Genomic DNA, 26,575 nt, shown 5'->3' with positions numbered 1-26,575 from the left:
ACTGCATTTTGCACGATTTTGGGTAGGTTTGGACGTCGAAATTAAATATTTTCTATTAAAAACACTAAATTTTACAGTTTTTCTAGCAAAATTTTCAAAATTTCTAGGAAAGCCTATTCTAGTTTCTGGACAGCTGGCTAGGGCTCGCCGAGACGCGTCTTTTGACGTATCGCACGTCCCTCTACGCCGCACCAAACGTCAAAAATTCGCGAAACATCCGTTTCCATACAAATAGTAGACGCCCGAAATCCACCTAAGGCCCTATAAAACACTAGTACTCCTGATAACTTTTTCAAAGGAGACCGACTTTGATGCGGTTTTGCGTATAATAGCTACAACAGGCTTGTAAGCACGCGATAACCCTTCAAACGCGACATCGAAGCGGTGTGACCCGATTTTTGACACCCCATTCTCGACCTGTAAAACACAAAATTAATTATTTATCAAAATTCTGACTAGATTTTTCATTGTAAAATTTTATTAAATACTTACCACTCCGACCTGTCTTCCTGACTGCATTTTGCACGATTTTGGGTAGGTTTGGACGTCGAAATTAAATATTTTCTATTAAAAACACTAAATTTTACAGTTTTCTAGCAAAATTTTCAAAATTTCTAGGAAAGCCTATTCTAGTTTCTGGACAGCTGGCTAGGGCTCGCCGAGACGCGTCTTTTGACGTATCGCACGTCCCTCTACGCCGCACAAACGTCAAAAATTCGCGAAACATCCGTTTCCATACAAATAGTAGACGCCCGAAATCCACCTAAGGCCCTATAAAACACTAGTACTCCTGATAACTTTTTCAAAAGGAGACCGACTTTGATGCGGTTTTGCGTATAATAGCTACAACAGGCTTGTAAGCGCGATAACCCTTCAAACGCGACATCGAAGCGGTGTGACCCGATTTTTGACACCCCACCCTTCTCGACCTGTAAAAACACAAAATTAATTATTTATCAAAATTCTGACTAGATTTTTCATTGTAAAAATTTTATTAAATACTTACCACTCCGACCTGTCTTCCTGACTGCATTTTGCACGATTTTGGGTAGGTTTGGACGTCGAAATTAAATATTTTCTATTAAAAACACTAAATTTTACAGTTTTCTAGCAAAATTTTCAAAATTTCTAGGAAAGCCTATTCTAGTTTCTGGACAGCTGGCTAGGGCTCGCCGAGACGCGTCTTTTGACGTATCGCACGTCCCTCGCCGCACCAAACGTCAAAATTCGCGAAACATCCGTTTCCATACAAATAGTAGACGCCCGAAATCCACCTAAGGCCCTATAAAACACTAGTACTCCTGATAACTTTTTCAAAGGGAGACCGATTTTGATGCGGTTTTGCGTATAATAGCTACAACAGGCTTGTAAGCGCGATAACCCTTCAAACGCGACATCGAAGCGGTGTGACCCGATTTTTGACACCCCACCCTTCTCGACCTGTAAAACACAAAATTAATTATTTATCAAAATTCTGACTAGATTTTTCATTGTAAAATTTTATTAAATACTTACCACTCCGACCTGTCTTCCTGACTGCATTTTGCACGATTTTGGGTAGGTTTGGACGTCGAAATTAAATATTTTCTATTAAAAACACTAAATTTTACAGTTTTTCTAGCAAAATTTTCAAAATTTCTAGGAAAGCCTATTCTAGTTTCTGGACAGCTGGCTAGGGCTCGCCGAGACGCGTCTTTTGACGTATCGCACGTCCCTCTACGCCGCACCAAACGTCAAAATTCGCGAAACATCCGTTTCCATACAAATAGTAGACGCCCGAAATCCACCTAAGGCCCTATAAAACACTAGTACTCCTGATAACTTTTTCAAAGGAGACCGACTTTGATGCGGTTTTGCGTATAATAGCTACAACAGGCTTGTAAGCACGCGATAACCCTTCAAACGCGACATCGAAGCGGTGTGACCCGATTTTTGACACCCCACCCTTCTCGACCTGTAAAAACACAAAATTAATTATTTATCAAAATTCTGACTAGATTTTTCATTGTAAAAATTTTATTAAATACCCTCCGACCTGTCTTCCTGACTGCATTTTGCACGATTTTGGGTAGGTTTGGACGTCGAAATTAAATATTTTCTATTAAAAACACTAAATTTTACAGTTTTTCTAGCAAAATTTTCAAAATTTCTAGGAAAGCCTATTCTAGTTTCTGGACAGCTGGCTAGGGCTCGCCGAGACGCGTCTTTTGACGTATCGCACGTCCCTCGCCGCACCAAACGTCAAAAATTCGCGAAACATCCGTTTCCATACAAATAGTAGACGCCCGAAATCCACCTAAGGCCCTATAAAACACTAGTACTCCTGATAACTTTTTCAAAGGAGACCGACTTTGATGCGGTTTTGCGTATAATAGCTACAACAGGCTTGTAAGCACGCGATAACCCTTCAAACGCGACATCGAAGCGGTGTGACCCGATTTTTGACCCCCACCCTTCTCGACCTGTAAAAACACAAAATTAATTATTTATCAAAATTCTGACTAGATTTTTCATTGTAAAATTTTATTAAATACTTACCACTCCGACCTGTCTTCCTGACTGCATTTTGCACGATTTTGGGTAGGTTTGGACGTCGAAATTAAATATTTTCTATTAAAAAACACTAAATTTTACAGTTTTTCTAGCAAAATTTTCAAAATTTCTAGGAAAGCCTATTCTAGTTTCTGGACAGCTGGCTAGGGCTCGCCGAGACGCGTCTTTTGACGTATCGCACGTCCCTCTACGCCGCACCAAACGTCAAAAAATTCGCGAAACATCCGTTTCCATACAAATAGTAGACGCCCGAAATCCACCTAAGGCCCTATAAAAACACTAGTACTCCTGATAACTTTTTCAAAGGAGACCGATTTTGATGCGGTTTTGCGTATAATAGCTACAACAGGCTTGTAAGCGCGATAACCCTTCAAACGCGACATCGAAGCGGTGTGACCCGATTTTTGACACCCCACCCTTCTCGACCTGTAAAAAACACAAAATTAATTATTTATCAAAATTCTGACTAGATTTTTTCATTGTAAAAATTTTATTAAATACTTACCACTCCGACCTGTCTTCCTGACTGCATTTTGCACGATTTTGGGTAGGTTTGGACGTCGAAATTAAATATTTTCTATTAAAAAACACTAAATTTTACAGTTTTTCTAGCAAAATTTTCAAAATTTCTAGGAAAGCCTATTCTAGTTTCTGGACAGCTGGCTAGGGCTCGCCGAGACGCGTCTTTTGACGTATCGCACGTCCCTCTACGCCGCACCAAACGTCAAAATTCGCGAAACATCCGTTTCCATACAAATAGTAGACGCCCGAAATCCACCTAAGGCCCTATAAAAACACTAGTACTCCTGATAACTTTTTCAAAGGAGACCGACTTTGATGCGGTTTTGCGTATAATAGCTACAACAGGCTTGTAAGCACGCGATAACCCTTCAAACGCGACATCGAAGCGGTGTGACCCGATTTTTGACACCCCACCCTTCTCGACCTGTAAAAACACAAAATTAATTATTTATCAAAATTCTGACTAGATTTTTCATTGTAAAATTTTATTAAATACTTACCACTCCGACCTGTCTTCCTGACTGCATTTTGCACGATTTTGGGTAGGTTTGGACGTCGAAATTAAATATTTTCTATTAAAAACACTAAATTTTACAGTTTTTCTAGCAAAATTTTCAAAATTTCTAGGAAAGCCTATTCTAGTTTCTGGACAGCTGGCTAGGGCTCGCCGAGACGCGTCTTTTGACGTATCGCACGTCCCTCTACGCCGCACCAAACGTCAAAATTCGCGAAACATCCGTTTCCATACAAATAGTAGACGCCCGAAATCCACCTAAGGCCCTATAAAAACACTAGTACTCCTGATAACTTTTTCAAAGGAGACCGACTTTGATGCGGTTTTGCGTATAATAGCTACAACAGGCTTGTAAGCGCGATAACCCTTCAAACGCGACATCGAAGCGGTGTGACCCGATTTTTGACACCCTTCTCGACCTGTAAAAACACAAAATTAATTATTTATCAAAATTCTGACTAGATTTTTCATTGTAAAAATTTTATTAAATACTTACCACTCCGACCTGTCTTCCTGACTGCATTTTGCACGATTTTGGGTAGGTTTGGACGTCGAAATTAAATATTTTCTATTAAAAACACTAAATTTTACAGTTTTTCTAGCAAAATTTTCAAAATTTCTAGGAAAGCCTATTCTAGTTTCTGGACAGCTGGCTAGGGCTCGCCGAGACGCGTCTTTTGACGTATCGCACGTCCCTCTACGCCGCACCAAACGTCAAAAATTCGCGAAACATCCGTTTCCATACAAATAGTAGACGCCCGAAATCCACCTAAGGCCCTATAAAACACTAGTACTCCTGATAACTTTTTCAAAGGAGACCGATTTTGATGCGGTTTTTGCGTATAATAGCTACAACAGGCTTGTAAGCGCGATAACCCTTCAAACGCGACATCGAAGCGGTGTGACCCGATTTTTGACACCCCACCCTTCTCGACCTGTAAAAACACAAAATTAATTATTTATCAAAATTCTGACTAGATTTTTCATTGTAAAAATTTTATTAAATACTTACCACTCCGACCTGTCTTCCTGACTGCATTTTGCACGATTTTGGGTAGGTTTGGACGTCGAAATTAAATATTTTCTATTAAAAACACTAAATTTTACAGTTTTCTAGCAAAATTTTCAAAATTTCTAGGAAAGCCTATTCTAGTTTCTGGACAGCTGGCTAGGGCTCGCCGAGACGCGTCTTTTGACGTATCGCACGTCCCTCTACGCCGCACCAAACGTCAAAAAATTCGCGAAACATCCGTTTCCATACAAATAGTAGACGCCCGAAATCCACCTAAGGCCCTATAAAAACACTAGTACTCCTGATAACTTTTTCAAAGGAGACCGACTTTGATGCGGTTTTGCGTATAATAGCTACAACAGGCTTGTAAGCACGCGATAACCCTTCAAACGCGACATCGAAGCGGTGTGACCCGATTTTTGACACCCCACCCTTCTCGACCTGTAAAAACACAAAATTAATTATTTATCAAAATTCTGACTAGATTTTTCATTGTAAAAATTTTATTAAATACTTACCACTCCGACCTGTCTTCCTGACTGCATTTTGCACGATTTTGGGTAGGTTTGGACGTCGAAATTAAATATTTTCTATTAAAAAACACTAAATTTTACAGTTTTTCTAGCAAAATTTTCAAAATTTCTAGGAAAGCCTATTCTAGTTTCTGGACAGCTGGCTAGGGCTCGCCGAGACGCGTCTTTTGACGTATCGCACGTCCCTCTACGCCGCACCAAACGTCAAAATTCGCGAAACATCCGTTTCCATACAAATAGTAGACGCCCGAAATCCACCTAAGGCCCTATAAAACACTAGTACTCCTGATAACTTTTTCAAAGGAGAGACCGACTTTGATGCGGTTTTGCGTATAATAGCTACAACAGGCTTGTAAGCGCGATAACCCTTCAAACGCGACATCGAAGCGGTGTGACCCGATTTTTGACACCCCACCCTTCTCGACCTGTAAAAACACAAAATTAATTATTTATCAAAATTCTGACTAGATTTTTCATTGTAAAAATTTTATTAAATACTTACCACTCCGACCTGTCTTCCTGACTGCATTTTGCACGATTTTGGGTAGGTTTGGACGTCGAAATTAAATATTTTCTATTAAAAAACACTAAATTTTACAGTTTTTCTAGCAAAATTTTCAAAATTTCTAGGAAAGCCTATTCTAGTTTCTGGACAGCTGGCTAGGGCTCGCCGAGACGCGTCTTTTGACGTATCGCACGTCCCTCTACGCCGCACAAACGTCAAAAATGCCCCACCCACCCGCCCTTTAGACGCGTTAGTAGAAATTTAAAATTTACTATAGGAAAGGGTGTGACTCTGGGACCAAATTGTTGAAAAATATTTTTTGACGGATTTGGCATCCCAGTGGTCTCCTGGCTAGAAAAATACCAATTTCGCTGTAACCCGGACGCTTTTACCCGAATTAAGCGGCTTTTAGCGTGGGTTTAAGTGCAAATTCTTGAAAAGAAAAAGTTATCGCACAGATTTGACCTGATTTGATTTTTATTACAAGGACAGCCTAGGTAAAATTCGGCAGCTTAGGCTATATATTGACAAGCCCTTGAGGCAACGCAGCTTTCCCTTATTAGACTGTGTATAGCAATATACACTATACATACTTGTACCCTGACTTTAATTGATATTTTGATTCGATTTCACAATCCCTCTTTACAGGGATTTAGGTACCAGTTTGTCCTCGTATTTAACCCCCCCCCCTCCTCTTTTGTCTCTCACATCTCCACAGTCACTATGTTCGGCATTAGGACACCAATAAAAAAGCCGAGCTCCAGTGAAGAGAAACCGGGCAGAAAGTACCCAAGCAGCGATGCCAGGCCCGTCTGTGAGACGCAGTATTGGCGACTGGCCTCCTACAACTGAAAAGGAGCAACAAAGGCCTAAAACAACACCATCACCATCAAAATCAGTCTCACATACACTTCCTCCTAGGCCTAAATCTAAAACCTCGGTTGCTCAGGAGACAAAAGTCGAACTGCGGAAACAAACCGTAGCTGACAGAGACAGCCCTCCTCGTCCAAATCCGTCGAGATTCTCGAGTAAAACCGCCGAGGCAAAAGCCTGCCTTATGAAAAGTAAGGCACAGCTCGAAATCTCAAAAACCTAAAACGGGAAATAAAGGAGGAGGTCTTTAGAGCAATCGACAGACTATACCAGTTGGTGAAGGAGGCCGAGCGGTAAAATACAGGCAGCTCCGACCCGGACAGAAACCCGCAGCATGGCCACCCAGCCGATGCTCCGGAAAGACTACCACCAAACCCGGAAGCGCCGACGGAGCTGGTCAAACAACTGATGGCAGACCTAAAGCAACACCATGCGTCACTGGAGGAATGCAAGCAGCACACGCAGGCTCTGTCGGACAATGGAACGAGCCCCTCGTTATGTAGCAGGAAACGGACCATCCTTTGCCGAGATCGCGGCCACCCCGAGACAACATGCCACAGTCCAAAGGCCTCTTCACTCTATAGTAGTGTCGTCAGCTGACGAGAAGCACACCAGTGAAGAGGTCATACAAAAGCACGGGTGGCTGTCGACGCTAAAATAAAGGCATTAAGGTGGAAAGGCTGCGGAAAGCGAGGGACCAGAAGGTGATTGTGGGGTTCACCAGTAAAGAAGAGCTGACCAGAGTAAAGGACAGGATCCGAAAATCAGGGAGGCACTAATGGTCCAAGACATGATAAACAAAGACCCCTGATCATCTTAAAGACGTCCTGTCCTTTCACACGGACGAAGAGGTCGTCAAAGCGCTGGTGAACCAAAATTCCCATCTACTGGGAGATTTAGCCGCGGAACAAACCAGGATGTCCGTCAAATATCGCCGCAGGACCCGAAACCCGCACATGGGACACGTCATTCTGCAAGTGTCCCTGGGGTCATGGAGACTGACGGCGGCGGGTCAGGTACACGTTGATCTGCAACGGATACGTGTATCCGATCAATCGCCGCTGGTCCAATGCTCGGTATGCTTGGGGTACGGACACGGCAAAAGTATTGCAAGGACACTGTCCCATTGTGCAGTCACTGCGGCGATCCACATCTTCGGGCCGACTGTCCCTTGTGACGGGAGAAACACCGCAATGCCGAAACTGTCGCCTGGCTAAAAATAGCAGCACGGGGCACAATGCGTTTAGCAACGACTGTCCAGAGCGCAGAAAATGGGATGCATTGGCACGAGCTTCCGTAGCATACTGCTAAAGGCCTGTCTGCGACAATTACGTACAAATTCGCCCAGGCTAACCTGCAGCGCTCAAAACTCGCCACCGATGAGGCTGGAAGCTGGAAACCGGAAACTCGTGGGAACTCTGCTCCAGGAGCCCTATGTGGGGGCGGTAAGAAAGTTAAGGAACTACCGGGGGGCCAGAATCTTCCAGAGCTCTGAAGTAGGAGACGGGACTGTTAAAGCTGCAATCGCAATATACCAGCCTGAACTCGACATCATACAGTACCCACAACTTACCACGAATAACATCGTCGTGCTAGGAGTCCGACCAGAGCCTGGACGGTCACACTGGTATCGTACTACTTTGAACCGGACCAAGACATGGGGCCATACCTGGAGCACTTAAGGCGAGTCCACAGGGAGACCGGCCAAGGCAAACTAATCATCGGGGGCGACTGCAATGCCAAAAGCGCATGGTGGGGCAGCCCAAATACGGACCAAAGAGGAGAGCAAATATGCGACACCCTGGGAGAACTGGGCCTAGAGATCCTCAACACCGGAGATATCCCTACCTACGACACGATCCGAGGAGGCAAAAGGTACAGCAGCCATGTCGACGTGACGGCGTGTTCAGCAGACGTGCTTGACTTGGTGGACGGCTGGCGTGTAGAAAGGTCTCACGAGCTCAGACCACAACGGCATAATTTTGGAATAAATTTAACAAAATCGAAAGGAACGCATACAAAGAACTACCAGATTATACAATACAAGGAAGGCAAATTGGAGGCAGTTTCATGAGAAACTGTCTCAAATTATGCTTGAGAAAATCTTACAACATTGGAAATAACATACATACAAAACACAGACCAACTAGAAACAACAGTCAAATCATACACACAAGCAATAATAGATACAAGCACAGACACTATACCTACAAAAGAATACCGTAACACTTACCTTGCCGTGGTGGTCTGAGGAGCTCGAAGAGATGAAGAAGCTAGTCGCCACCAAAGACGTAGAATCAGGAGCGCAGCGCCGACTCGAAAGCGATGGTTGTTGGCCTTTACCTGGAAGAAAAAGAAAAATATGAAGCAGCAGCGATACAGGCACAAACAGCAGGCTGGAAAGAGTTCTGCAGCAAACAGGATAGGGAAGGAGTCTGGGAAGGGATATATCGGGTCTTAGGGAGAACTGCCAAAGGGGAGAGGACCTACCTTTACAAAGGATGGCCGCACCTTGGACGCCGTAGGCTCCGTGAGCTGCTGGCTGAAACTTTTATCCGGTGGACCTCGAGGAGCAAGACAATACGGACCATCGCCACACGAGAGAACTGGCAAACATAGTAAACGAGTGGAGTCATGGTGAGCAGCATGAACCACCGTTTACTCAAAGCGAGCTGGATCGGTCCGTAAAGTCCTTTAACCCGAAAAGGCCCGGGCTGATGGCCTCACGGCTGACATCTGCACTCACGCAGTTTGCTGCGACCCCGCTGGCCCGCCCTCATCAACAAATGCCTCACGCTCCACTACTTCCCAAAGATCTGGAAGGAGGCGACCGTGGTGGTGCTCAGGAAGCCTGGGAAAACCTCGTACACCGTCCCAAAGTCTTACAGGCCGATTGGGCTTTTGCCTGTCTTGGGAAGGTGTACGAAAAGATGTGGTTGCTCGCCTCAAATTCTACATACTACCGACGATAAGTACTCGCCAATACGGCTTTATGCCCCAAAAAAGCACCGAGGACGCCCTCTACAGTCTGATACAGCACATCCGTGGAAGGCTTACAAAGAAGAAGATCGTTGTCCTGGTGTCGCTGGACATTGAGGGCGCCTTTGACAGTGCATGGTGGCCAGCTATTAGAGTGCGATTGGCTGAGGAAGGTGTCCGGCAGATTTGAGGCGGGTAATGGACTACCTGAGCAATAGAGTAGTCAGGGTTAGATGGCGGGGAAGAGTGCAGAAAAGACACAAATAAAGGTTGCGTCCAGGGCTCTATAGGTGGCCCAATTCTCTGGAATTTGCTGCTGGACCCGCTCCTCAAAGAGCAGGAAAGTCGTGGCGAATACGTCCAGGCGTTTGCTGACGATGTTGTGATGGTCTTCGACGGCGAAACAGCCCTAGAAATCGAAGGACGGGCCAATGCCGCACTCGAACGTGTTCAGGCGTGGGGTGTCAAAAATAAGCTCAAATTCGCGCCGCACAAAACCAACGCAATGGTCCTCACGCGGAGGCTCAAGTATGACAACCCACGCCTCAGCATGGGGATCGAGATTGGTCTGTCCCAAGAAATTAAAATACTGGGGCTTACGGTCGACGCCAAGCTCACCTTCAACACACGTGACTGACGTTTGCAAAAGGCGATAGGAATTTATAAACAACTGGCCAGGACAGCACGTGTGAGTTGGGGTCTCCACAGAGGTGATCAGATCAATTTACACCGCAGCCGTCGAACCCATCATAATGTACGCGGCGAGTGCGTGACCAGCCACGACCAAGCTAGGAGTCCGGAAGCAGCTAAGCGTGGTCCAGAGGTTTCGCTCAAAAGTTGTGCAGGGCCTACCGGACCGTATCCCTAAACTCTGCCCTAGTGCTGGCTGGGTTGCTTCCGCTCGACCTCCGTGTACAGGAAGCGGCCTCACTGTATGGTGCCAAGCGAGGTGTACCGCAGCCGGTACTGGGAGACAGGGAAGTGGAACGTATGGCTCCAGCAATAGAGGCGCCACACCCTGCAGAGCAAACTAGCCTGGAGTTCGACAGCCTGATAGACGAGGAACAATATCAAACCCACAGTAATTTCGACGTGCGGATCTTTACGGATGGCAGCAAGATCGAGGGTAAGGTTGGGGCGGCGCTATCATTGTGGAATAGCACGTCCGAAACCAAAGCCCTTAAGCTCGCACTGCCGTCCTTTTGTACCGTCTATCAGGCGGAGCTCCTGGCTATACAACGAGCCGTAGGAGAAGCGCTGAAACACACTGGTACCACGTTTGGCATCTTCAGTGACTCAAAGTCGGCTCTTCAGACCGTAACAAACGTCACCTCCCCTCACCCCTTAGCTGTGGAAACGAGACGCCATCCGACTCTGCACGCTCCAGAACAAGAGCGTCTCCTTGTTCTGGATCAAGGCCCAAGGCTGGAGGGAACGAAAGAGCCGACCAACTAGCAAAGAAGCTGCTCTACGGTCAAAGAGGAAACCGGACTACGACCTGTGTCCGATATCATTCGTCAGGCGACAAATCCGTATGGAAACGCTTGGCGAATGGGACCGGAGATACGGGTCGGGGGAAACTGCCTCTGGGACAAAATTATTCTTCCCGAATGCACCAGACGCTTATAGGATAGTAAGGGGGATGGAACACTCCAGCATTACCACCCAAATACTAACGGGACACGGCGGGTTCTCTGCATACTTGAAACGTTTCAAGTGTAAGGAGAGCTCGTCGTGCACATGCGATCCACTCGCAGAAGAATCTGTGCCACATATACTGCTGGAGTGTCCCATCTTTGCTCGCGAGCGCTATGACCTGGAACAACAGCTGGGGGTCGAACTTAGCAAAACACTTTAGCTGGCCTAATAAGAAGCAAAAGACAAGATCAAAATTTCTAGAATACGCAATAAAATTGGCTTTAATAGTAATAAATAAAAATAAAACAAGAGATAATAGGTAGGAATAAAGAAGCCCGACCCATGCTTCCACCTTATTAGCAATAATATGGCCTGGCAAGCATGGGGAATTATAAACGAGTTGAGAGTTATTATTTATTAAAAAATTGTTAATTATTAAAAGAATTGAATTTATTATATAAACATATTTATTATATCTTAATATCTATCAAAAATTATTATACATAAATGTTTATAACGTATTAGATATAATTATTTATAAGCTAAATAGAAAATTATAAGGTATTATACAAATTATATTATTTATTATTTATTAAATATTATTTATTAAATATATATATATATATTATACTCAACTATATATTATTCCACCAGAAAATTAATTGCTAAAAATTTTAAAATTAAAAACAGAGCAAATAAGGTCTCTGACTATGTCAGGGGTACACTTGACAGCAGGAGTGGGTTTAGCCGGTAAGAGTCCGGCACTACCCTCGGGGTGTCCATGAGGATTTCCCACTCCTGCCACAAAAACCTAACCTAACCTTTTTCGGGGAAATCCTCATGGACTTCCTCCGCCTGGGGAGAGGCGGAGGGTGTGCCGGACTCTTACCGGCTAAAACCCTGTGTCCTCCTTACACGTGGGCGCGGGGCCGCGGGAATCAAATTCTTCCGCAGCCCCGCACTGGTGCTGGCCCGCCTTGCGGGCCTCGCCTCAGGCACGGGGGGAGGTGTTAAACTCCCCGTGCAACGCCTCAGAGGCGCGCGTCGACACCCGCGCGCCTCCGCCTCGGGTCCGTTGAATAGGGCGGGGACTTCCCCAAGTCCTTCGCCCCTGGACCCGTTCATGGGGGCGGAAGAGGGCGTTGTCTGCCCTCCTCCGGCGCCCGGCGCCTGCTGCGGGCGGGATCGGCAGTTGAAATCTCCCTCTCCCGTTCCGCAGCTTCCTCACATCACCCAGAAGGACACCACTGCGTCCCACGACTCTGCGCTGCCGACCATCTTCCGTACCACGGCCGGCAGCGACAGATCGCCTCCTACTTCATTTGTGAGGACACGGCGCTGCTCCTCCCAAGCAACACACTGAACGAACGTGTGTTGCGCCGTGTCCTCCCGCCATGGACGCAGTGGTGGCACCGAGCGTCCGGCTCCTGCCTATGCGACACAGGTACTTGCCGAAGCAGCCGTGCCCCGACAGCACCTGCGTCACCCTGAACGACAGGGAGCCGTGCCTTCTCCCGAGCCAGTCGTCGAGCACTGGCCGGATCGCCTCGACGGTGGCGAGGCCGGCGGTAGGCGCAGAAGCCTCTGCCGCCATTCCGCCACCAAGACCTGACGGAGCTCTGCTCGGCGCTGCGCTATCTGCCGCTGCACCGGCCTCGAGTCCCGTGCCCGCTCTTCCTCGCGCCACCGATACAGCGACGCGAGTACTTTAGCCTCTAGGTCCCAGGGCGGGGATCCGGCCAGCCGCCTCGTAGGAAATCGTGCGATACCCGCGGACGACTCTGACGGCCATCGCCCTCTGCGGTCTGCGCAGAATGGCTAGAGTGCTGGCCGCCAGGTCCATCGCCCACACAGGGGCCCCATATAGGGCCATGGACCGCACGATTCCCACGTACAACCGCCTACAGGCGGCGCTCGGGCCCCCATGTTGGGAAGCAACGTTGACAGCGCGCCCGCTGCACCCATCAGCTTGGGCACCAGCCGCCGGAAGTGGGGCCGAATTCCCATCGGCTGTCGAGCACCAATCCCAGATACTTCATGGTGGACTCGACAGCTATCCGGCTCCACCGACCACGATGTGTGATCCCGACGGCGGCGCGCGTCGGGGGCCATGAAACACCATGGCCTCCGACTTGTTGAGGGCCACCTCCAGGCCCAGGCGCCGGATGCGGTTCACCACCTGTGACACCGCAGCCGTGGCTATCAACGCTGCTTCCCTGCAGGCTCCCCGGGCAGTGACAAGCGTGTCGTCCGCATAACACGTCAAGTCGGCGCCCGACGGGAGTTCGCCTCTCAGCACCCAATCGTAACCGATGTTCCACAGGAGCGCCCCAGCACCGATCCCTGTGGAACACCGCACGTCATGAGGTGCCGACCGGCACCGTCATGTCCCCGATATGTGACGCATCTACCTTCTAGGTAGGCCCCTACTGTGCGACGGGTGGGAGGCACGCGGTGATATCTCAGTGCCTCCCGAATACAGCTCCAGGGCAGGGTGTTGAACGCGTTGGAGATGTCTAAAGACACCGCCAACACCACCCCACCCTGGGACACCGTCTCCTCCGCCAGGGCCCTCACGCGCATTATGGCGTCTACGGTGGAGCGCCCGCGACGAAAACCAAACTGGTTGTCGTCCAGGTCCGGCCCCTCTCTGCACAAGTGGCTGACGAGGCGATCTGCGATGACACGCTCAAAGAGTTTGCCCGCCTCGTCGAGCAGCACTATGGGCCGGTACGCGGACGGCGAGTCCGCGGGGGCGCCCTTCCTGAGCAGGACCAGCCTCCCCTCCTTCCACACTGGGAAACTGACCCTGCTCGAGACATGCCGTGAAGAGCCCTCTCAGCTGGGGCTCTAGCTCCTTCAGAGCCAGGACGAGAGCTCGGCCAGGAACTCCGTCGGGTCCGGGCGCCGTGTTCTTAGCCCGGAGCCGCGACACGGCCGCTCTCGTCTCTGCTTGCGTCACCTCGGGGACATCGGTGCTCTCCTCTTCGGGAGAGTCTGTGGCCGAGGGTGAAGCCATCGTCGGGGGAACGTGTCCCGCTCGCTCAGGGAAGAGCGCCAATACGACCGCCCCTAGCAGCTGGGGCTGCATGCTCTGCACCAGTGGAGGCGCCCATGCACGCAGCTTGCCCCGTACCCAACGGTAGGGGCGGCCCCACGGATCCCGATCCAGGGACCCCAGCAGCTCCTCCCTGGCACGCGACTTAGAATCGCCGATGGCCAGCCACAGAGTCTCCTTGGACGCGCTGTACACCTCATACAGCGCGTCCTCCTCGGCGAAACCCGTCGACGTCGTCTCCGGTATCGTGTGTACTGGCGGCGAGCCGCAACGCACGCGATGCGCAACTGCGCAATCTCGGCGGTCCACCAGTACACCTGGCGCCTTGCGGACTGTTGGCGGACGCGGGGCATGGACGCGTCGCAGATCTGCGTCATCGCCCCGCGAAACCGCAGCGCCACCGCTTCGACGTCGACGGGGCCGTCCGTCGCCGACTCCCAAATCCAGGACTGGACTAAGGCAGCTTCCTCGAGCAGTTCCTTGTCGATGCACTTAAGCGCCCAGCGCGGGCCGTCGTTGATCGGGGCTGTTGGATGGCGGCCGCTCGCGGTCTGGGCAGAGACGTCGAACCGGATATACCTGTGGTCCGACAGCGTCTCCACCTCCACGGCGACACGCCAGTCGCGGACTCGGCTGGCGACAGAGGGCTAGCGAACGAGACGTCCACTATCGACCCGCCCCGCTGCCGCACGCACGTGTATTCCGAGCCCCGATTCAGGACGACCAGACCGGTCGTCACCGCCCACTCTTCAGCACCTCGCCCGAGGGTCAGTGACCGGAGATCCCCACGCCGATGACTTGGCGTTGAGATCCCCGAGCACCAGAACGGGGCGAGGGTGATGGCGGCCTACGACGGCGCCCAACTCGACAAGGAAACCCTCGAAGTCGGCGAGACTCTTGTTGGGGGAGAAATACGCCCCCACAATGACGATGCCGCCCGAGACCGCAGCAACCCAGCCACGGCCCCGAGACGGGTCGGTCAGAGTCCCGCCAATAATGGCCACCAAACCGTCAGCGCACCCCAGCCAGTTGTCACGGGCGGGGATGAAGTACGGCTCGGCGACCACAGCCACGTCAATCGACCACTCTGCCATGCTCTGGAGGAGAAGATCCTGAGCTCTGGCACAGTGGTTGATGTTGCCCTGGAGGAAATGGAGGTGCCCTATTATTGACACTCCATTCCCACGGCAACGGTCCTGGGCCGGGAGTCGGCCGCGGAGCTACTGGCCTGCGGGGGTGGCGAGGTTTCCCCGGCAGGCTTAGAGCTCCTCTTCTTTTTCTTGGCCTTGCTGGCAGGCGCGCCACAGGCCCCTCCGCCCACTTTGTGTCCCGCTGGCTTCCCCACAGCCGAACACAAGCAGCAGTTTGGCGCCGCGGAACACTGGGCCGCCTTGTGGCCGGGCTGACCGCAACGATAACAGAGGTCGCTGCGGTCAATCTCGGCGGTGCATTTTGCCCGGACGTGCCCCTTCTCCAGGCACCGGAAGCACCGCAAAGCCCGGGGCTGCAGGAGTTTCACCCTCGCTGCAACCCAGCCAACCAGCAATCTGCCACTATCGGCGATCTTTTTCGCCGACGCTACAGGGCACCGAACCCAGACTACGCCGAGTCCGGTAGCGTCAACGCGTATGTCGCCGGCCCGCACCTTGTCCGGCGGACACTCTCCGCCACGAGCAACGGCCGCCGCCACCTCCTCAGAGGTCACGGAGTCGTCCAGGCCAGCAATCCGCACTTCTGCGGTTTTCATTGGCCTGGAGACCCGGACGTCCTCTGGGTTGAGGACCTCCTTCATTTTGGCGGCCAGAGCGTCCGCCTTCTCGACGCTGTCGCTCGCAGCACCAGCCACCTCAAACAGCCGCGCACCCGTGGCAGCCTGCCTGAGGGTGACGGACTGGAGGCCAAGATCTGCCAATTTTATCTTGGCCTTGGCCTCGGCAATCACCGACTGGTACGTAACGCCGCGCTCCGCAGCTCCGGGCTGGAGCGTTAGCGTAACAGCCTCAGAACAGGCGCACGTATCGCCGGCGCATTGCGACCGCCGGTCTTTGGCAGTCCGTCGCGCAGGCTGCGCAACTGCGGCGCGCGCTGCTGCTGGTGCCGCGGCCTTTTTGGCGGCTTTGCGGGCCTTCTTGCGGCCCACGACTTTCGCCCAGGTCTCACCCTTGGACCCGGCAGTCGTGGGCTGAACACTCGACAGGGTTCCCTCCACGGGCTTTTCAACACCCTCCGCGGGCTTCCTTTTGAGGCGCAGGTCTCGGCGGCTCCTCCGTCCTCCGTTTGTCCGCCGCTAATGTCGGCCGGATTGGCTCCTGGAAACCTTTTTTCTCGGAAATCCTCATGGACTTCCTCCGCCTGGGAGAGGCGGAGGGGTGTGCCGGACTCTTACCGGCTAAAACTGTGTCCTCCTCCTTACGTGGGCGCGGGGCCGCGGGAATCCAAATTCTTCCGCAGCCCCGCACTGGTGCTGGCCCGCCTTGCGGGCCTCACCTCAGGCACGGGGGGAGGTGTTAAACTCCCCGTGCAACGCCTCAGAGCGCGCGTCGACACCCGCGCGCGCCTCCGCTCGGGTCCGTTGAATGGGGGCGGGGACTTCCCCAAGTCCTTCGCCCTGGACCCGTTCATGGGGGCGGAAGAGGCGTTGTCTGCCCTCCTCCGGCGCCGGAGCGCCTGCTGCGGGCGGGATCGGCAGTTGAAATCTCCCTCTCCCGTTCCGCAGCTTCCTTCTGACATCACGTCCTCGCAGAAGGACACCACTGCGTCCCACGACTCTGCGCTGCCGACCATCTTCCGTACCACGGCCGGCAGCGACAGATCGCCTCCTACTTCATTTGTGAGGACACGGCGCTGCTCCTCCCAAGCAACACTGAACGAACGTGTGTTGCGCCGTGTCCTCCGCCATGGACGCAGTGGTGGCACCGAGCGTCCGGCTCTGCCTATGCGACACAGGTACTTGCCGAAGCAGCCGTGCCCCGACAGCACCTGCGTCACCCTGAACGACAGGGGCCGTGCCTTCTCCCGAGCCAGTCGTCGAGCACTGGCCGGATCGCCTCGACGGTGGCGAGGCCGGCGGTAGGGCGCAGAAGCCTCTGCCGCCATTCCGCCACCAAGACCTGACGGAGCTCTGCTCGGCGCTGCGCTATCTGCCGCTGCACCGGCCTCGAGTCCCGTGTCCGCTCTTCCTCGCGCCACCGATACAGCGACGCGAGTACTTTAGCCTCTAGGTCCCAGGGCGGGGATCCGGCCAGGACGCAAGCCGCCTCGTAGGAAATCGTGCGATACCCGCGGACGACTCTGACGGCCATCGCCCTCTGCGGTCTGCGCAGAATGGCTAGAGTGCTGGCCGCCAGGTCCATCGCCCACACAGGGGCCCATATATGGACCGCACGATTCCCGTACAACCGCCTACAGGCGGCGCTCGAGCCCCATGTTAGGAAGCAACGTTGACAGCGCGCCCGCCCATCAGCTTGGGCACCAGCCGCCGGAAGTGGGGCCGAATTCCCATCGGCTGTCGAGCACCAATCCCAGATACTTCATGGTGGACTCGACAGCTATCCGGCTCCACCGACCACGATGTGTGATCCCGACGGCGGCGCGCGTCGGGGCCATGAAACACCATGGCCTCCGACTTGTTGAGGGCCACCTCCAGGCCCAGGCGCCGGATGCGGTTCACCACCTGTGACACCGCAGCCGTGGCTATCAACGCTGCTTCCTGTGCGAGCTCCCGGGCAGTGACAAGCGTGTCGTCCGCATAACACGTCAAGTCGGCGCCCGACGGAGTTCGCCTCTCAGCACAATCGTAACCGATGTTCCACAGGAGCGGCCCCAGCACCGATCCCTGTGGAACACCGCACGTCATGAGGTGCCGACCGGCACCGTCATGTCCCCGATATGTGACGCATCTACCTTCTGGTAGGCCCCACTGTGCGACGGGTAGGGAGGCACGCGGTGATATCTCAGTGCCTCCCGAATACAGCTCCAGGGCAGGGTGTTGAACGCGTTGGAGATGTCTAAAGACACCGCCAACACCACCCACCCCGGGACACCGTCTCCTCCGCCAGGGCTCACGCGCATTATGGCGTCTACGGTGGAGCGCCCGACGAAAACCAAACTGGTTGTCGTCCAGGTCCGCCCCTCTCTGCACAAGTGGCTGACGAGGCGATCTGCGATGACACGCTCAAAGAGTTTGCCCGCCTCGTCGAGCAGCACTATGGGCCGGTACGCGGACGGCGAGTCCGCAGGGCGCCCTTTTTTTTTCTCGGGGAAATCCTCATGGACTTCCTCCGCCTGGGAAGGCGGAGGGTGTGCCGGACTCTTACCGGCTAAAACCCTGTCCTCCTTACGTGGGCGCGGGGCCGCGGGAATCAAATTCTTCGCAGCCCGCACTGGTGCTGGCCGCCTTGCGGGCCTCGCCTCAGCACGGGGGTGAGGTGTTAAACTCCCCGTGCAACGCCTCAGAGGCGCGCGTCGACACCCGCGCGCCTCCGCCTCGGGTCCGTTGAATAGGGGCGGGGACTTCCCCAAGTCCTTCGCCCTGGACCCGTTCATGGGGGCGGAAGAGGGCGTTGTCTGCCCTCCTCCGGCGCCCGAGCGCTGCTGCGGGCGGGATCGGCAGTTGAAATCTCCCTCTCCCGTTCCGCAGCTTCCTTCTGCGACATCACGTCCTCGCAGAAGGACACCACTGCGTCCCACGACTCTGCGCTGCCGACCATCTTCCGTACCACGGCCGGCAGCGACAGATCGCCTCTACTTCATTTGTGAGGACACGGCGCTGCTCCTCCCAAGCAACACACTGAACGAACGTGTGTTGCGCGTGTCCTCCGCCATGGACGCAGTGGTGGCACCGAGCGTCCGGCTCCCTGCCTATGCGACACAGGTGCCGAAGCAGCCGTGCCCCGACAGCACCTGCGTCACCCTGAACGACAGGGGAGCCGTGCCTTCTCCCGAGCCAGTCGTCGAGCACTGGCCGGATCGCCTCGACGGTGGCGAGCCGGCGGTAGAGCGCAGAAGCCTCTGCCGCCATTCCGCCACCAAGACCTGACGGAGCTCTGCTCGGCGCTGCGCTATCTGCCGCTGCACCGGCCTCGAGTCCCGTGCCGCTCTTCCTCGCGCCACCGATACAGCGACGCGAGTACTTTAGCCTCTAGGTCCCAGGGCGGGGATCCGGCGGGACGCAAGCCGCCTCGTAGGAAATCGTGCGATACCCGCGGACGACTCTGCGGCCATCGCCCTCTGCGGTCTGCGCAGAATGGCTGAGTGCTGGCCGCCAGGTCCATCGCCCACAGGGGGCCCCATATAGGGCCATGGACCGCACGATTCCCACCCGGCGCAGGGGCGGGCTGAGCCCCATGTTGGGAAGCAACGTTGACAGCGCGCCCGCTGCACCCATCAGCTTGGCACCAGCCGCCGGAAGTGGGGCCGAATTCCCATCGGCTGTCGAGCACCAATCCCAGATACTTCATGGTGGACTCGACAGCTATCCGGGCTCCACCGACCACGATGTGTGATCCCGACGGCGGCGCGCGTCGGGGGCCATGAAACACCATGGCCTCCGACTTGTTGAGGGCCACCTCAGGCCCAGGCGCCGGATGCGGTTCACCACCTGTGACACCGCAGCCGTGGCTATCAACGCTGCTTCCTGTGCGAGCTCCCCGGGCGGTGACAAGCGTGTCGTCCGCATAACGTCAAGTCGGCGCCCGACGGGAGTTCGCCTCTCAGCACCCAATCGTAACCGATGTTCCACAGAGCGGCCCCAGCACCGATCCCTGTGGAACACCGCAATCATGAGGTGCCGACCGGCACCGTCATGTCCCCGATATGTGACGCATCTACCTTCTAGGTAGGCCCTACTGTGCGACGGTAGGGAGGCACGCGGTGATATCTCAGTGCCTCCCGAATACAGCTCCAGGGCAGGGTGTTGAACGCGTTGGAGATGTCTAAAGCCCGCCGCACCACCCCACCCTGGGACACCGTCTCCTCCGCCAGGGCCCTCACGCGCATTATGGCGTCTACGGTGGAGCGCCCGCGACGAAACCAAACTGGTTGTCGTCCAGGTCCGCCCCTCTCTGCACAAGTGGCTGACGAGGCGATCTGCGATGACACGCTCAAAGAGTTTGCCCGCCTCGTCGAGCAGCACTATGGGCCGGTACGCGGACGGCGAGTCCGCGGGGCGCCCTCCTTCCTGAGCAGGACCAGCCTCCCTCCTTCCACACACTGGGAAACTGACCCTGCTCGAGACATGCCGTGAAGAGCCCTCTCAGCTGGGGCTCTAGCTCCTTCAGAGCCAGGACGAGCTCGGCCAGGAACTCCGTCGGGTCCGGGCGCCGTGTTCTTAGCCCGGAGCCGCGACAGCCGCTCTCGTCTCTGCTTGCGTCACCTCGGGACATCGGTGCTCTCCTCTTCGGGAGAGTCTGTGGCCGAGGTGAAGCCATCGTCGGGGAACGTGTCCCGCTCGCTCGGGAAGAGCGCCAATACGACCGCCCCTAGCAGCTGGGGCTGCATGCTCTGCACCAGTGGAGGCGCCCATGCACGCAGCTTGCCCGTACCCAACGGTAGGGGCGGCCCCGGATCCCGATCCAGGGACCCCAGCAGCTCCTCCTGGCGCGACTTAGAATCGCCGATGGCCAGCCACAGAGTCTCCTTGGACGCTGTACACCTCATACAGCGCGTCCTCCTCGGCTCCGTCGACGTCGTCTCCGGTATCGTGTGTACTGGCGGCGAGCCGCAACGCACGCGATGCCTGCGCAATCTCGGCGGTCCACCAGTACACCTGGCGCCTTGCGGACTGTTGGCGGACGCGGGGCATGGACGCGTCGCAGATCTGCGTCATCGCCCGCGAAACCGCAGCGCCACCGCTTCGACGTCGACGGGGCCGTCCGTCGCCGACTCCCAAATCAGGACTGGACTAAGGCAGCTTCCTCGAGCAGTTCCTTGTCGATGCACAAGCGCCCAGCGCGGGCCGTCGTTGATCGGGGCTGTTGGATGGCGGCCGCTCGCGGTCTGGGCAGAGACGTCGAACCGGATATACCTGTGGTCCGACAGCGTCTCCACCTCCACGGCGACACGCCAGTCGCGGACTCGGCTGGCGACAGGGGGCTGAACGAGACGTCCACTATCGACCCGCCCGCTGCCGCGCACGTGTATTCCGAGCCCCGATTCAGGACGACCAGACCGGTCGTCACCGCCCTCTTCCAGCAGCCCCGAGGTAGTGACCGGAGATCCCCAATGACGGCGTTGAGATCTGAACACAGAACGGCTGAAGGCGGTACGCGGGCAACTCGCAATCGGCTCGAAGTCGCGAGACTCTTGTTGAGAAACGCATGAGCAATACCACCGAACAAATCGGTCAGAGTCCGCCAATAATGGCCACAAACCGTCAGCGCACCCCAGCCAGTTGTCACGGGCGGGGATGAAGTACAGCTCGGCGACCACAGCCACGTCAATCGACCACTCTGCCATGCTCTGGAGGAAAGATCCTGAGCTCTGGCACAGTGGTTGATGTTGCCCTGGAGAAATGGAGGTGCCCTATTATTGACACACCATTCCCACGGCAACGGTCCTGGGCCGGGAGTCGGCCGCGGAGCTACTGGCCTGCGGGGGTGGCGAGGTTTCCCCGGCAGGCTTAGAGCTCCTCTTCTTTTTCTTGGCCTTGCTGGCAGGCGCGCCACAGGCCCCTCCGCCCACTTTGTGTCCCGCTGGCTTCCCCACAGCCGAACACAAGCAGCAGTTTGGCGCCGCGGAACACTGGGCCGCCTGTGGCCGGGCTGACCGCAACGATAACAGAGGTCGCTGCGGTCAATCTCGGCGGTGCATTTTGCCCGGACGTGCCTTCTCCAGGCACCGGAAGCACCGCAAAGCCCGGGGCTGCAGGAGTTTCACCCTCGCTGCCCCAGCCAACCAGCAATCTGCCACTATCGGCGATCTTTTTTCGCCGACGCTACAGGGCACCGAACCCAGACTACGCCGAGTCCGGTAGCGTCAACGCGTATGTCGCCGGCCCGCACCTTGTCCGGCGGACACTCTCCGCCACGAGCAACGGCCGCCGCCACCTCCTCAGAGGTCACGGAGTCGTCAGGCCAGCAATCCGCACTTCTGCGGACATTGGCCTGGAGACCCGGACGTCCTCTGGGTTGAGGACCTCCTTCATTTTGGCGGCCAGGCGTCCGCCTTCTCGACGCTGTCGCTCGCAGCACCAGCCACCTCAAACAGCCGCGCACCCGTGGCAGCCTGCCTGAGGTGACGGACTGGAGGCCAAGATCTGCCAATTTTATCTTGGCCTTGGCCTCGGCAATCACCGACTGGTACGTAACGCCGCGCTCCGGCTCCGGGCTGGAGCGTTAGCAACAGCCTCAGAACGAGGCGCACGTATCGCCGGCGCATTGCGACCGCCGGTCTTTTGGCAGTCCGTCGCGCAGGCTGCGCAACTGCGGCGCGCGCTGCTGCTGGTGCCGCGGCCTTTTGGGCTTGCGGGCTTCTTGCGGCCCGACTTTCGCCAGGTCTCACCTTGGACCCGGCAGTCGTGGGCTGAACATCGACGAGGTTCCCTCCACGGGCTTTTCAACACCCTCCGCGGGCTTCCCTTTTGAGGCGCAGGTCTCGGCGGCTCCTCCGTCTCCGTTTGTCCGCCGTAATGTCGGCCGGAGGATTGGCTCCTGCGGAAGGCGCCGAGATGGCCTCGATGCGAGCGTTCATCATGCTCCCGCACTGGAGCATGCAGAGCCGAACAATGCGCTCGACCTCATCGTCGGTGTGCGCGCTTGTCGGTCCCGGTGCGGGAGTGGGTCGCCATGGGCGGAGTGGCGACGGCGGCAGATTGTGGCTGCTGCTGCTCGCTCAGCGCAGCCACTTGCCGCCGATCCTCAGATCTCTTCGGAGGCGGCTGTTCTCCTCCTGCAACTTAGTGACCTCGTCTGAGGCCGTTCGGTTGAGGTCTCCAACCGCCTCCTGATGTCGGCGGCTGCCTCGCTGAGGCGCGGGTGGATGTGCCCTTCAGGTTGCCGGACTGCGTGGCAACCTTCAGGACGACATCCACGCCGCCCAACACTGTTGCTTAACGCCACCGCCGACATCTCCTGAAGCCGCCAAAGCGGCACGTCGCTAGCGGGCGCGTCGGGCCATCTCTGTCACCTCATCGACCGCGACCGCCTCCGCTGCTCTCTTTTGGCGGCGTTGAGCTCTGCTTTCGTGCTTCCTAGGGAAACACAGCTCACGCCGCCAGGGTCCTCGCTCCTGACCCCAACATCACTCTCTTCGCTGGCCGCCGGGTAGCGGAGCGCAGACCGCCCGCAGATCCCTCGGCGGTCGCAAAGGCCCCCTCCTGTTGGTGCCGGTTTCGGCCCGCCGGCTGTCGGCACTTTGGGGGCCGATAGGTCCTCCTCGCTTGAGGATAGGCCTATCGACCCATCTCGGTCGAGACTTCATCGCGCGGACGCTTCTCAAAATCTGGAGGCAGTTCCGCGCGACTCCTGTCGGACAGGACCACACTGCACGGTCTGCAGCCCCTGGCTCAAGACCGTGCCAAGATGGTGCTGGTAGCACTATCAGCAGCAGGGGCCTGGTCGCCTACCCTGCGCGTCCGTCGGTCGCCAATTTCACACTCACAGGCCCGGATACCTGTGAGCGCCGGTTGTCAGCCGGGTCACATGACATAGAATCGGTGCTTCCAGTAGCCACATCCGCTACAGGGCCTGGTCGCCTACCCTGCGTCCTTCGGTAACCAATTTAACACTCGCAGGCCCGGATACCTGCGAGCGCCGGGCGTCAGCCGGATCGCAAGACAAGACACACTATATCTGACATTTCCATTTACGATATGCGTGGTACACCCATCGCTTCCCCAGGCGATGCGGCCACTCTTTTTGGGAGGTATTTGGTCCCCGAGGCCAGCGGATGCCTCCGGTGCAGGATACACCGCCCGCTGCTCGGTATCTACAACTAGGACACTAACCTAAGACTAAACCTAATATATTTTTGTATTTTGTTATTTTGTAATTTTTTAACCCACGGCAAACTAACCAACCTGCCCAGCACCGTGGCTCAGCACCTCGCCACGGATGCCTAATACAGGTTGAGGAGCAATGCGGCCTTCTCGGTCACCGACGAGCACGCCGCGGAGACCCGTAGACCGCGGACTGTACAACGGCCCGCGATCTACCCACCTCGCTCCTAGTCGTGCACTCTGCTGCTGCAGGTGCAGATAAAACCCTCGGGCGACTCCTCCGCTCCTGTCGAAATTACCACGGACAACAATCTCCTCTATCCACCCCGCGAGATTATTGTCCGTGCCCAATGCACCGGCCCGGTGACTGCTCTTCCCTTAGGACGTGTCCAGGGACCAGCAGTTGCCGAGCACAGGGAGGTTTTCTGACAGGCACCCCAACCTAACCTTTTTTTTTTTTTTTTTTTTTCCTCGGGGAAATCCTCATGGACTTCCTCCGCCTGGGGAGAGGCGGAGGTGTGCCGGACTCTTACCGGCTAAAACCCCCTGTCCCTCCTTACACGTGGGCGCGGGGCCGCGGGATCCAATTCTTCCGCAGCCCCGCACTGGTGCTGGCCCGCCTTGCGGGCCTCGCCTCGGGCACGGGGGTGGTGTTAAACTCCCCGTGCAACGCCTCAGAGGCGCGTCGACACCCGCGCGCCTCCGCCTCGGGTCCGTTGAATAGGGGCGGGGACTTCCCCAAGTCCTTCGCCCCTGGACCGTTCATGGGGGCGGAAGAGGGCGTTGTCTGCCCTCCTCCGGCGCCCGGGCGCCTGCTGCGGGCGGGATCGGCAGTGAAATCTCCCTCTCCCGTTCCGCAGCTTCCTTCTGCGACATCACGTCCTCGCAGAAGGACACCACTGCGTCCACGACTCTGCGCTGCCGACCATCTTCCGTACCACGGCCGGCAGCGACAGATCGCCTCCTACTTCATTTGTGAGGACACGGCGCTGCTCCTCCCAAGCAACACACTGAACGAACGTGTGTTGCGCCGTGTCCTCCGCCATGGACGCAGTGGTGGCACCGAGCGTCCGGCTCCTGCCTATGCGACAGGTACTTGCCGAAGCAGCCGTGCCCCGACAGCACCTGCGTCACCCTGAACGACAGGGAGCCGTGCCTTCTCCCGGCCAGTCGTCGAGCACTGGCCGGATCGCCTCGACGGTGGCACCCCAGCCTAACCTTTTTTTTTTTTTTTTTCTCGGGGAAATCCTCATGGACTTCCTCCGCCTGGGAGAGGCGGAGGGGTGTGCCGGACTCTTACCGGCTAAAACCCCCTGTGTCCTCCCCTTACACGTGGGCGCGGGGCCGCGGAATCAAATTCTTCCGCAGCCCCGCACTGGTGCTGGCCCGCCTTGCGGGCCTCGCCTCAGGCACGGGGGTGGGTGTTAAACTCCCCGTGCAACGCAGAGGCGCGCGTCGACACCGCGCGCGCCTCCGCCAGGTCCGTTGAATGGGGGGCGGGGACTTCCCCAGTCCTTCGCCCCTGGACCCGTTCATGGGGGCGGAAGAGGCGTTGTCTGCCCTCCTCCGGCGCGGAGCACTGCGGGCGGGATCGGCAGTTGAAATCTCCCTCTCGTTCCGCAGCTTCCTTCTGCGACATCACGTCCTCGGAAGGACACCACTGCGTCCGACTCTGCGCTGCCGACCATCTTCCGTACCACGGCCGGCAGCGACAGATCGCTCCTACTTCATTTGTGAGGACACGGCTGCTCCTCCCAAGCAACACACTGAACGAACGTGTGTTGCGCCGTGTCCTCCCGCCATGGACGCAGTGGTGGCACAAGCGTCCGGCTCCTGCCTATGCGACACGGGTACTTGCCGAAGCAGCCGTGCCGACAGCACCTGCGTCACCCTGAACGACAGGGAGCCGTGCCTTCTCCCGAGCCAGTCGTCGAGCACTGGCCGGATCGCCTCGACGGTGGCACCCCAACCTAACCTTTTTTTTTTTTTTTTCTCGGGGAAATCCTCATGGACTTCCTCCGCCTGGGGAGAGCGGAGGGTGTGCCGGACTCTTACCGGCTAAAACCCCCTGTGTCCTCCTTACACGTGGGCGCGGGGCCGCGGGAATCAAATTCTTCCGCAGCGCGCGGTGCTGCCGCCTTGCGGGCCTCGCCTCGAGCACGGGGGTGGTGTTAAACTCCCCGTGCAACGCCTCAGAGGCGCGCGTCGACACCCGCGCGCGCCTCCGCCTCGGGTCCGTTGAATAGGGGGCGGGGACTTCCCCAAGTCCTTCGCCCTGGACCCGTTCATGGGGGCGGAAGAGGGGCGTTGTCTGCCCTCCTCCGGCGCCCAGGCACCTGCTGCGGGCGGATCGGCAGTTGAAATCTCCCTCTCCCGTTCCGCAGCTTCCTTCTGCGACATCACGTCCTCGCAGAAGGACACCACTGCGTCCCACGACTCTGCGCTGCCGACCAT

At 55.7% G+C, this 26,575-nt stretch overlaps 1 pseudogene; it reads right to left on the bottom strand.

The window, feature by feature from the left end:
* Positions 1-12,353: 12,353 nt before the first annotated feature.
* LOC135117627 (uncharacterized) lies at positions 12,354-26,575 on the bottom strand (annotated as a pseudogene).

Source organism: Helicoverpa armigera, chromosome 1 (genome assembly GCF_030705265.1).
Source record: "Helicoverpa armigera isolate CAAS_96S chromosome 1, ASM3070526v1, whole genome shotgun sequence".
In the NCBI taxonomy this organism is placed as follows: domain Eukaryota; kingdom Metazoa; phylum Arthropoda; class Insecta; order Lepidoptera; family Noctuidae; genus Helicoverpa; species Helicoverpa armigera.
Note: the sequence above shows the minus strand (reverse complement) of the source record. Positions and strands in the feature narration are given on the sequence as shown.